Raw genomic sequence first — 12,807 nt, forward strand, 5'->3', positions numbered from 1 at the left:
GAGGTAGAGACTGCGGCGGGATTGTCCAGATCCCTGCAGATTTTAAAGAGTTCAGCCTAGTTGTTAGATGCCGCAGAGATGCAGGTTTGGATATGAGCTCTCTTCTTGGTGAGGACTGGAGAGCCGGCATTGTCTTTGTAGCAGGCCGCAGGCTAGTTTGTCAGAGGATGAACATGAAGCATGCCATTTCCTCTTGGCCATCCTGCACTTGTATTTTAGGGTGACGAGGTCTTAGTTATACCAGGAGTAACACTTAGCTTTGGGCAAGTAAGTCGCAGAGCATGTCTGCCGCAAAGTCCGCCCCTTGCTGCATATCTAAGTTTTGGCTGCAGATGGCTGGTACCACCCTAGCCCCATATGTTGAACTGGGTATGCATTTCAGGTTGGGGTACTTAAAGGTGTGACAGTGAAAGTGCGCCTAGGGTATATCTTTACCTGAACTAACAAACTAACATGCATATCTCACATGGTATAAAAACGTGTTTAATATAGTCGTCTTGTAATCACTGAGACTAATTACAAAATTCTTATAAGAAAAGGTTCTAACATTTCAGTGGCACGTCAGCCCAAAAAAACTCAGTGCTTAGCTAATAACGCTGAAACATAAAACTACCGTCAAAGTGAAGTACATTAATTCACAAAGTAATAAACTAGACTACCATTGACACAAACGTGAATTCAATAAAATATGGGAAAACAAAGTCAAAAGACATAGCATCTATTATTTTTTTAGTTAGTACACCAAACACAATGTGTATGGATTGTTATATATTGAAAATGTATTGTAGACTGCCTAATATATTTAAAACAATATAACTTTTCATCCCATGCCTTCATGGTGATAATAGACAACACAACGTATGCCTGTTAAGAGTCCAGATGGAGAAAAAATAGGTCTACAGTTCAGTCTTTCTTTATGGCTCCATACTTTGTCCACCGCTGTCTGCCCTGTGTTAGAGTTCCTCCTTATTTTCTCTTAATCATAATATCCTATCAATATAATTCTCTAAGGATATCTGTGCATAGGGGGCTGGGCATTAACAGAGCCAATTACACACAGGCATCCTTTAACTGAGACCCAGCCCCTCCTCTATAGTTTTCTGCAAGGCTTCGAACCCAATGATGTTACAGATGTTTTACTGACTTTATCCTCCCATCCAAAACCAGAGAATGTCCGAATGAGTATTTTATGGTTCATGGTTACAAACACTTTAATGGTAATGCGAGCATTGTATAAAACCTGGTCCAGTGACTGCGTGCACGCCGAAAAAAGACAAGCGGCTGTTCGGCAAAGAAGGCTGGTCGCAAATGCGCAAGCAGCAAAAGTGGGCAGTCCCTATGTCGCTCTCATTCAAGTTTTAACCATAACGTGGCAACCCTCCTCCTCCCTTCAATATATATGTTTTCTTTCTTTGGTCAGACTGCTGTCAGCAACAACTGTGGTTGTTCTGGCAAAGAGCACCTGACAATGAGAGAGAGGGAAAGATAGAAAGATGGAAAGATGGAGCGAGGGCGAGGAAGAGTAGGAGGGAGAGAAAGACAAAGAGAATGAGAGAAAGAGAATATGCTGGCTACAGGTAGTGCATGTCATTTTTATGGATCAATTTCCTCTTAATCGGTGTAAGATATATTGTTATTAATGCATGGCTCTTTCATTAAGTGTGCACCCCTGATATAATGGCCCCTAACATACAGGCTGACGCCACAATTCTTGGCAATAAACAGGTGGTTTGATCAAAATTAATAATTATTTAAACAAACGAATCAGCGGTGGTCCCCAGGCCACCACCTGGGGACCACCGCCGATAATTTTGTGATGACTTCGCCCACATACTCACAGGCAGCTTGTCTACACAAAAGACTTCTTGAATGTCACTGTTACCCATATACAAACAACCATTGATATAATCAAATCTATAAAGGCTTAATTCTGAATAGCAATAGACATTGTAGTCATAATTCTGCCACTTGTCAGCCATCTCCAATTTACACATAAAGTTACATTTACCAATGAATCAAATCGCTTTGCTTAACACAAGCAATTTATGAAATCGGAACTGTTGCATGTCTCACATTTTCAAGATACGTATCATTCTGTGGGTTATTATGAATGTGCATTTGAACTAAGTGTACAATAAATTGCATCATAATTCTGCAGGGTTTGATTAGGGAAGACATATTATAGGTTCAGTGTCCCTCCCATTTCAACTCACAAATAGAGTCCCACAGTGCAGTTTCAAGAATAAGAGGTGCAGAGGCAACGTGCTCGCCTTGGAAGCAAGACGACACAGAGTGATACATGTTCGATCCCCGGGTCGACGCTTAGAAACCTCTGGGTATTAAGCACGTTATAAATAACCTATCATATCATATCATATATCATATCATGGGATTTACATTCACATCCTTTTCTATGGGAATAGAAATGAGACATTTAAACTTGCTCTTTTTTCCCAAACCATAATAAAAGGTTATGGCCTTCATAGAGCGCACATTACCAAGCAGATCTTCATTAGACTATGGTGCCGATGTCTTCATATCACAGTTTAATGTTCACTATGTCTGTGAAGACACTTTGGGTACAATTTGCTTTTTAAAGTTTATCATTTTTTGATTAAAAACAGAAAAATGAAAACTTGCAACAGAATACATGATATACTGCTCATTTTAAAAAACAAACCCAAGGTGGGGACCTCAACAATCTCTGGCACCTTGAGGTAGAGACATATAATACAGCAAGAGTGGTACCAGGATAGCGAGATCAACTGAAGAAGGCAGACAGGAGAATATAGAAATCAAATCATTATTTTCATTTTATTTTGATTTGCATAAAAAACATCATTGAGCATTTTAATTAATTTTTAAAAAAAAGAGAGAGAGCGTCCTACTAATCATGCAATCATAACAATCATTCAAACTAATTGAATCTCTAAAACATGTAAATATTTTAAGATATTAAGAGGATTCCAATTTCAAATTCCATTATGACTATCTATGAGCGAATTCACGCTCCCATTTGGGAAGAATGATTTTTGTTCATTTCTGTCTGCGTTGTGTAAACAATACCACGCCCGGCAGTTCAACATACAGGAAGCGGTCCAGTGTGAAAAAATCTTTTCACAGCAGGTGAGACTTCCCTGTTGCCCCATTTTCGGTCTAAGTTGTGACTCCTGAATAAGAGGCCAGCATTTGAAGTACCGAAATATAAAGTGGGTGCCCATATGTTATTTGCTTTTCTTTATTTCTCTCAGAAACCCATTTCAACTGATACTTATGGGATCTAATTGGTTAGACGATAAGTCTGTGGATTGAAGATTAGTCTCTTTGGAGAGATCAAGTACCATAGACATACACCAAAGGCTACTGGAAGACAAGCCATTAGGCAAACCTAATTGGGTTTGCAGGTATGACTCTAAAGGAATAATTTGTTCAGAAGCACGACATAGTGTGGGCGGGGGGCGAGAATATAGAGGGCACTATAGCACAGATGTGCTTATGATAAGGGAATTGGAGCAATTTGTTCAATTCCCTATGAACCATTGAGCCCTAATGAGATTAGGGCTTATATGGGTAGATGAAACTATGCTTATATGGAAGGTTGTAGTTTCCTTTTTTAATTTGCTGCATTAGGCAAAATTCTACAAGCTTAGACCCTGACTATGTGTAAAGGTCTTGATAAAGGAAATCATTCCTCTGGGCATAGAGACAGATTTGTTCTGCCCCCCAGCGTTTGTTTCATATTTTCGGCGAGGTAAACTGATAGACGGTTGACAGCAGTCTATATTTTAAACAACATTTTAATTGTATGTTTGTTTGTTTTTAGAATTTTGTTAATGTTCATCCAATCCTGATGAAGACTCACATTATTTGTCAAGTCGAACCTATTTACCAACTGGGAAGGCCGTTTCGTAAAGAAGATCCATACTTATGTGCACCAATAGTCATAATGGAAATGAAATTGGAATTCTCCTAATATCTTAAAATATTTACATGTTTTAGAGATTCAATTAGTTTGAATGAATGTTATGAATGCATGATTAGTAGGACGCTCTCTCTTTTCTAAAAAATTGATTAAAATGCTCAATGATGTTTTTTATGCAAATCAAAATAAAATGAAAATAATTATTTGCTTTCTTTATTCTCCTGTCTGCCTTCTTCAGTCGCTCTCGCTATCCTGGTACCACTCTTGCTGTATTATACTGCTCATTTTAACCACAAATAGCACAGAAATATGTTTTGCGATCTGAGTTAGTGGACCGTTAGATCCAGGCTGTTTTCCTGTGTGGGAGATTGAAGTAGATAGTTCCTGTATACAATCCAGATATCTGTGGGTTTAGTTGATAGCAGCACCATCTGCATATAATCCTCCTCAGTGTCTTCACAAAATGATGCATCCCCAAACCACATTGTGACTGTAGGTTTTGATGTGCTTTTCCAGAGTTTGGCAGTGTACTTTTGGGCTACAACATGTTTTGTGGCGTGTTTTGGGAACAGATTTGGTAAAGTAAAGTAACCCAATCAAGGGGTCTAGAGGCAAGGTTTCATCTATGATTTTATGGATTTCAGGGACAATTCCCACCCAAAGCTTTTGAACTTCACCACATGTCTATGCCAAATGAAAGACATCAGCACAATCATCATGACATCTATTACACATTCTTTGTGTGTCAGAGTATATTTTGCTAAGGCAAGCTGGTGAATAATATGTCTGATTAAACTGAACAGGTTTAAACCTTGCATTCAATGTGTTTAACTTTGCATCATCTATAGCACCAGACATCCTGCAGTATAGTCAGCCAATGATCATTCCCATTTACACTTAGCCCTAGCGATATTAACAGATTTAGCAGGTAGTTTAGCATTAAGAAAAGAGACCAATGTCCCCTCACCTTGCGCTGTGATGTGGTCATGTAGGATTTCCATTGTGGTTGGTTGGGCGGGGGAAGGGTGGAATCACTGTCCACAGACCATTATTAATTCTGTAATGAAGAAACGTTTCCAGAGCGGAGGTTGCTCAAGCAGCCTTCCATGTCTGCAATGCTATAAACATACAATTTTGGAACAAATCAGACAGGGTTTCTATTCCTAGCTTTAGTACGGTATTAACATGCAGCCTCTCAGAAGTGATGGGCAGCTCAGCCTTGGGAGTCGCCAGTATCAATGGGGAGAGCAAACATTTTAGATCCTGATTAGTAGCTATTTTCCTCCATGCCTTTACATGTGCATGCTACTGCACCTAATTCATCCTTACCAGTGTGAATACTACAAATGACTGCAGTGTTAATGAGCGCAGGTGCTGTTACTGCCCTCTATTTGAACATGGGGACGTTCATGAACCTGCCCATAACAGAATGATAAATAGTGTGCTTGTGCTACCAGGTAGTAGTTTTCAGTAGGGGAGAGCCAGATTAACGGCAAGACTTTCAGCTTTGCAACCCACCCAATCCCTTGTTTAAACTGGTATGGGATCGGGGAGTGCTAGGAGAGTGCCTTATTACCTGGTCCTGCTCTGTGTGGGCTACTTGCCTGGACTTATGCTTTGAACCTCACCATCTATTACCAGAGTCAGCGTGGTTAATCAGGATTGTTTGCTCTGTTAGCCACGGCTCTGGGCTTGGCTGTGGCTCTGTGCTCTACTGGTCTACTTTCCCATTCATAAGACAACAGACGTGCATCATTGCGCACATCGGGGAGTGCTAGGAGAGAGGGCCTCATTGCCTTAAGGCCTCAAGGCGGAGAAAGGGGTCAACGTTGTGAGTACTTTTTTTTTATTTGATTGCATTATTATTTAAATTACCATGAAGTCGACCAAAGCTCGGTCGTATGGGCTTAGGAGTAATGCCACGCATTTGGGAAAACTTTCAAAAAAGGATAAAACTGATGGTCCCTTGGTGGCTCAGCCAATGATAACTGGATTCTTCGGCACAGCGAGCTCGGTTGTGGAGGGTATCCCACCACCTGGCCTTTCATCCTCCTCTCAACAAAGACACATTGTAACTGTTGTCCGCCCTTCAAATTCTTCACATATTATTGACAATAATAATTCTTTGCTGAACTTGTGTTTAGGTCTTCAAAGAGATTCACTGGGCAGCGCAGAGACGGCCAATAACACTTCCACCAACTTTGACAATATCATCGCCAGCAACCGTTCAGCAAGTCCAGACTTGGTACAACGTGTTTCTCCACTAGCCCCCATAGACACTGATGGTGATGATCGCACTTCATCATTTTCCTCTGGATTCCCGTACCATGAGACCTCTTTGCTCCTCCCATCTCTGAATGCTATTTCATCAACAGTCGATGCATTGTTTGAACTATGCTCAAAAATGAAATGGCCAAGGAGCAGATGGATCTAAAGTGAATACTTGTAAGGGTTGTGGATGTTATTTTGGCCAATTATGCGGGGGAACCTGCATTGGATTCAAGTATATAGGAACAAGTATGCTTGACATTACCACAACCATCCCTGCAATGTGACTCTGATCTTCAACGCTCATCACATTTGCCAGAAACAAGCCATCATGTAGCCAGTGAGATAACGGGGGGGATGCCAACAACAGAGTTGACAACGTGTTGGTTGCTATTCCAGTTGCTATTCCAGTTAGGGAGATAACTGTAGTTTCTCCTACTCTGACCATGGCAGAGGTGGAAATTGTTGAAATCACTGCTGCCTCGCCAGAGTGTATACCTTGTGGGAAACTGACACCCCCAGAAAAGGACACTACTTGGTCATGTGTCCACTCAGTTATTTCGTAAATCTGTGTCAAAAACGACAACTCCGGGAAACTCCATTATTACTCAATGGATCCACAGGGAAGGTGTACCTATATTGATTGATATTTGATTGATATTTTATTTCTATCGCGCTCGTACACAAGTGTTAGGGGCCAATGGATACGTGGGTGTGTACGGGTCAGGAACCCTCAGGTTCCCCTTCACCTGCACCGCCTCCGCAGTCTGGACACTGATGGCTACTACCTTGGACACGCATTTATTCCATAGGCCAAATGATAGGCACACCCAATTGGGAATTTGACTAGGAGATGGATTGCAAGTAAAACGTTTATATAAGTAATTTGTGCACACAGAGAACTTTGCTGCCCGGAGAGCGCCCTGCTAACAGTTACAAGCGCAGCATGTTATAAGACAAAAACACGTCACTAATGACGTGTGCTATAGCTACCAAATTTCTACAATACAACTGGAAGAACGAACTGATACGGTATGGATGCTCGCAGAGTGATTGTGTTGGATTGGCTGTTGCACAAGTGTCAGTCCATTGGCATGTGGGTCAGCTGGGCTCATCTCCGCGGCGAAGGTCAGTTCAAACCGGCGCACTAAATTCTCTGACTGTTTAATATAATACATTTGGACCTCATGACATAAGACGAATGTTGGGGAGCTTCAAATCTCTAAAACAAATAGATAAAACATTCTAACCCTTGTATTCGGGTGTCCATTAAAAATACAGTGCCCCCCGGTCCCTAGTGCCAGCCCTGTAGGTTTGTGATCTGACTGCTGCCTCATGACACTGGTGGGCATGCATTTAGGTTTAGGGAGCATATATTGGCCCATAGGATTAGGGCTCTGGTGGGTGTTCCATCTGGTCACTACAAGAGGGTCAGATTTGTATCTATATGAAAGAGTGGACTGGCATGGGCTCGGGCTGTGGCCTGTCAGGGGCGGGGGTCGAGGGGAAGCAGACAGTTTAGTGGAGATAGATGGGCACACTGGTTGGGGACTGTTCCGGTCACACAAATGACAGTGAGCTCATCTGGAGAGAAATTATACTGTGTATTTGCAACAATACATGGCTGGACTTCCGTGAGAATAGAGCTTGTGTGGAGATGGCAGGGAGTTGGAGGGGGCCAGGGCTGTCCGCGCAAGGTGATGGGCATGGGAGAGGTGGCATTTAGAGATCATTTTGAATCTAGTAAAAGAGGGCTTTCAGTGTCACACAAAATGGAGTCTCCTTGTTCGGCAAACGGGCCGGTTAATTATTTGCTTTTTTTTGCTAGTATTTAACATGGAGCACTCAAAGGAAGAGTGTGGATGTCTCCCCTCTTTGGCACACACAGGGCTAATTTTGCACGGGAATGATGGGGGAGGGACAGACCACATCTCCCCTAACATTCCCCCCTTTCATTACTCCTAAAGTAACGAAAACCACTTCCCAGTATTCTTCCATCCTACAGCTCTTCGTTCAGCTTCTTCCCACACCAGAGTTTCCTTTATGTGCATCCAAGCTCTACATACACTTCCTAGACTTTCCCCGCACTGGGAACATTCCTCAGGTGTACAGGTTATATAAATACAACCCCCATCCCCATCCAGGTCCACCCACCCTCACCTCCCTGTAGTTCTCTAGGTCTTGAGGTTGTTTAATAGTGGTGTGGTAGTAATTGTCCACCTCATCTCCTGTATTGTATATTGCCACCATGCAGTATTTGGGTTAATTATTCTCACCAGTTTGCATCTGGGCGTCTTTAGTACTAGGGAGCACTTTCTTATTATCTCCATGTTTAAAACTGACAGTGACTATCATTCTCGCACCAAAGGGAACGGAATTCGTGCAGCATCGCAACCTTAACTGGCACACACAGAAAGTCAGTAAAAAGAACACGATGAATGGAATTAGCATCTTCATTGCAGTTGCACACCATGATGGCACCCAGTCGAATGCCATGGTGAACCGGTCTGAGGGCTGCACACCGCCCTCCTTCTTTATGTGTACTCCAAGTTCATGCACTGCTGCAATCACGTGTGAAAGTGTCCTGTTATCAGCATCTGAAAAAGGCACGAAAGTGTAACAAGCACTTCCAATTTTTTGGCAAACCCTGCCCTCTATTGCAGTGAGGAGGTCGAGTACGTAGCAGTTCTGCATCGCCATCAGCCGCATAGTTCTACCTTGATGACGTTGAACCCATCTTCAGTGTCATTTGCTAACTGGATCCGCTCCCACCAGATAATTTGGCGCCACTTGGCATTTGTTCTTGTCTGGATGCTAGGTATTAGTGACGCGAAAAATGTCTCTGCAGAATTGAAAAGCTTATATTCATCAGGTATTTGTGCGAGGAGGTCAGATGAGTCGTGTGAGGTGTAGTTAGTGCGCCTCTTTCAGAACAAATGGTCATGGTACACTTGCTCAGGCAGAATGCAGAAGAAGGGTGGTTCTTCAGTGAATGCTGCTGTTGTGGGCTTAACTGGCTGCCCTTGTTGCAATGCAAATCGTTCATCAGGCAGCAGTGACCCCCCCTCTTTGGTGCTCTTCAGGTATTACCAGCAGTGCGGAATGCAGTGTCACAAGTGCACAGTAGCCCCTCCATGATGACGGGAGGTGCGTCTATGCCTGTTTGCTGCCCATGCAAAATTAGTCCATGAGTGCTGCTGTTCCCTTTCAGAGGTCAGGAAGAATGATTGTTCTGTTGCAGTGTGTATTTCACCCCAGTGCCGTTCGACCCTCACTGTAGAAACAAAGTCCACAAGTTTCTTCCTGTACCTTGATTGGTTTTTTAAGAGCAGAAATCCACGTTAGCCTGGTGACATGCTCACTCCATGTTTGCACACAGTGTTTTTCTGCAAAGTTCAGTTTTTCATCCGATAGGCCCCGCAGCCCTCCAGCCTTGCACATAAAGGCAGAGTCTTGCGACTTTCTGTCTGCAAAACCAGTGCCCTCAATTTCCAGGAATGGTTCTTTGAAATATCTTGTGCCTGTAGTTCCTTTCTTGCAGAGTTTTTTGTCTAGCGGCACAGTTACTTTAACTGTGTGTGCCTGGAAGGTGCTCCTTATCCTGGATAGTGTGAGATGGACAAGACACTGGGTTTCTAATATTGGGACTTCTTGGGGTACCAACACTTTGGGTGTCCCCGAGGCGTCGGGTATCAGGGAACAGACATAGCAACTCCCATTAGTGGCTTGCCTTCCTGTGGTGCTCATGTCAGAATACCAGCAATTAGACTGCCATTGATGATTGGTGTCCTCTACCTTATTTGAGTCCCAACCCCTAGTAAGCATTATACCTGTGTGGGCATGTGCCCCTTTTCCCTCTTTTGCTACATGGGAGGGTGGATTTAGTTCTGATATGAGCTTACACCATCTCCTCCTATCACACAACATGGTATACAGGTTATCTGATAACAAATGAAGAAACTGGCTTTTGCAAATGCTTGCGTTGGTGGTGTTACATGCAACATTTGTGTCATTTACCCTAAAGGACTGCACATCATATTCAAGGGGCGTGGTTGGCTGCGTGGGCAACAATGTAAGCTGATTAACTGTTTGATATATGGTCGTAGTGGTAGGAAATGTATTTATCATATCAATACCATGAGTATTTTTAGAGGTAAGTAGGTTAGTAAACATTACACTTTGTTGTGAGGTAGGTGTTACTGTTGGTTGTAGTTAGTCGATGACTTGACTTTAAACTGGAGGGAGAGGGTGGTGTTATATGAGTTGACTGCGTTGCATTTAGTGCAGCTGAGACATTCACAGTTTGTTTATTTAACATGAGCACTTTTTCTGACTATAGTGCATAGAAAACAACACACCTTTTTCACATGACAATACCCATTTTTATACATATATATATATATATCTGCACCTTATATTTATATGATTTCCTTTCATGCACATAATGATCCAGTTTTTCTTCTACCACTAGACCGCTATTCTTTCTACCTGTCAGCAGAATTGTTTGTACTCTCTCATTTACTTTTAAGGTACTGTTGCATCCTTTTCATTTTCTTGTGCGTTTTCTGGTGTCACGCTATCATGTGCTTTTCTGACATCTGACAAATGTACCCAGTATTTTAGGCCCTTAACCTTTCCTGCTAGTGGGGTGTAGTACACTACTTCATAGGGACCATGGAAACGTGGTGAGTTCCACCTCCGAACGAAGCGGCTAACATATACTAGTTATCCTGGCATGATGGGTTTTGCTAGGCTGTCTACTGCAGCCATAGAGGTGTCCGTTTCGCTTTCTCTTGTAAATGGCGGGGTTACCTGTTTTGCAATACTTCTCACTGCTCGGGTGCAATGTGTTAAGTACTCTTTAAATTCCTCCCCTAAGACTGTTGCAGTTCTGTGTGCATCTGACATTCTTTTTTTTTACGGTGTATTCAAACCTTTAAAAAGAACAAACATACAAAAACAAACAGTTTTATCCCATCTCTTAAGTACCCACCATATCTCACAAGCATCAGATTGAAAGTACTCATGAGTGTGTCAACTTCCGTGATCTAGTTCTTTTTTAGCATTACTCCAGGTAGTTAATCATCACCAACTGATTTACTTAGTCACACCCATCAATAGGGTTTAGTAGTAAGTCCCTTAATTCGCCCAGGAAGGTGGTCAGGGCATAGGTACGTTTTCTATTGTGCCCGCTGAACATCAAGGTCCACCAATCTTAACCGCTCAAGGATGGATACATTTGAATATTTGGAGCAAGATGTTTAGTTCTCAGAATCTGCAGGTTAAGTCCTTATTAAGATCTTGCACCCACAGGCTTAGTCTTTCCTTGGTTTTAAAAATGTTTAACCGAAAATTCAAGAACAAGGATCTTCGACTAGGATCACATGGCACATCCTTCATAAGTCTTTTCTTGGCTCATTTATCTTGTGTTGAAATCCAATCGCTCCTCCACAGTTTGATTTTTGCTTCAGTCGGATTACAATGTAAAGTCGAAATCTCAATTTCTAACTCCATGAGCAAGGCCTCACAACGTTGAGCCCATAGGGCTGTAATGTTTCCTGGTTTGCCATCTCCAAGATTGTGTAGGATCTTGAATTGAGGGACTGCCACTTCCACAGTTGTTTTGCGGTAGAGAGATAACGTGTTCCAGCAAACACAAGCATGAATGGGTATGAGCCCTAGCTCATATCTTATGCATACAGTTGGAGTACCTCTAGGGAGCTGGAGCACCTTAGTGCAAAAGATGTTTTCTATCCCAAACATCGTGAGGACATCCCAGGGTGCATACTGGGCCGAATATCAATGCTGGAACCGCTTTTTGATTATAGAAATTGATCACAGGTTTTAATGAAATTTTCCATATTTCTTGTTGAGGATAGACGCTTGACATGCTAGTTGGCAGCACTTTGTTTTTGCCATTTCAACCCATGGGCTATCAACAATGTTGGACTGATCATCATTCCCAAATATCTGGAGTTAGTCACGAGATTTAAAGTTTCAGTCGCAAGGTGCCATATGAATTTTTTCCCGTTTGTCCTGTGAGAAGTTCTTAGATTTTGCAAGACTAATACCTCACACTTCTTTTTATTAAAGTGCAGGCCATTGTTCTTCACATAAGTTTCTACTGCATTCAATTTCCGCTGAAGTCCGATAGGAGTGACATCGAGTAAGATCAGGTCATCAGCGTATAGGAGCCAACTCACGTGACTCCTATTGATCTTAGGTGGAAATGACGATGCCTCCTCAATTATATAACCAATGTCAGAAATAAACAAGTTGAAGATGATTGATGCTAGCGGGCAACCTTGTTTCACACCGCAAAAGGTGTTAATGGCGGCTGAGAGTGTACCTTCCAGATCTAATCAAATTCTTATGTTGGTACCAGTGTGTAGTTCTTTTATTGCTGCCAAAAGACTGCCAGGACAATTCCACTGTTTCATCTTGGACCACAGCATTTCTCTGTTGATACTGTCAAATGTATGTGGGAAGTCTATGAAGGCCAGGTAAAATTTACTTCCCAATCTTATTGGCTCCATTTTGATGATCAAATTCAGACTGCATCCGACGCCCTTCATAAAACCAGATTGTTTGAGATCAATGTGTTTTGAGGCTGTGGT

Source organism: Ambystoma mexicanum, chromosome 5p, assembly GCF_040938575.1.
Source record: "Ambystoma mexicanum isolate Mex_15411 chromosome 5p, UKY_AmexF1_1, whole genome shotgun sequence".
Lineage (NCBI taxonomy): Eukaryota > Metazoa > Chordata > Amphibia > Caudata > Ambystomatidae > Ambystoma > Ambystoma mexicanum.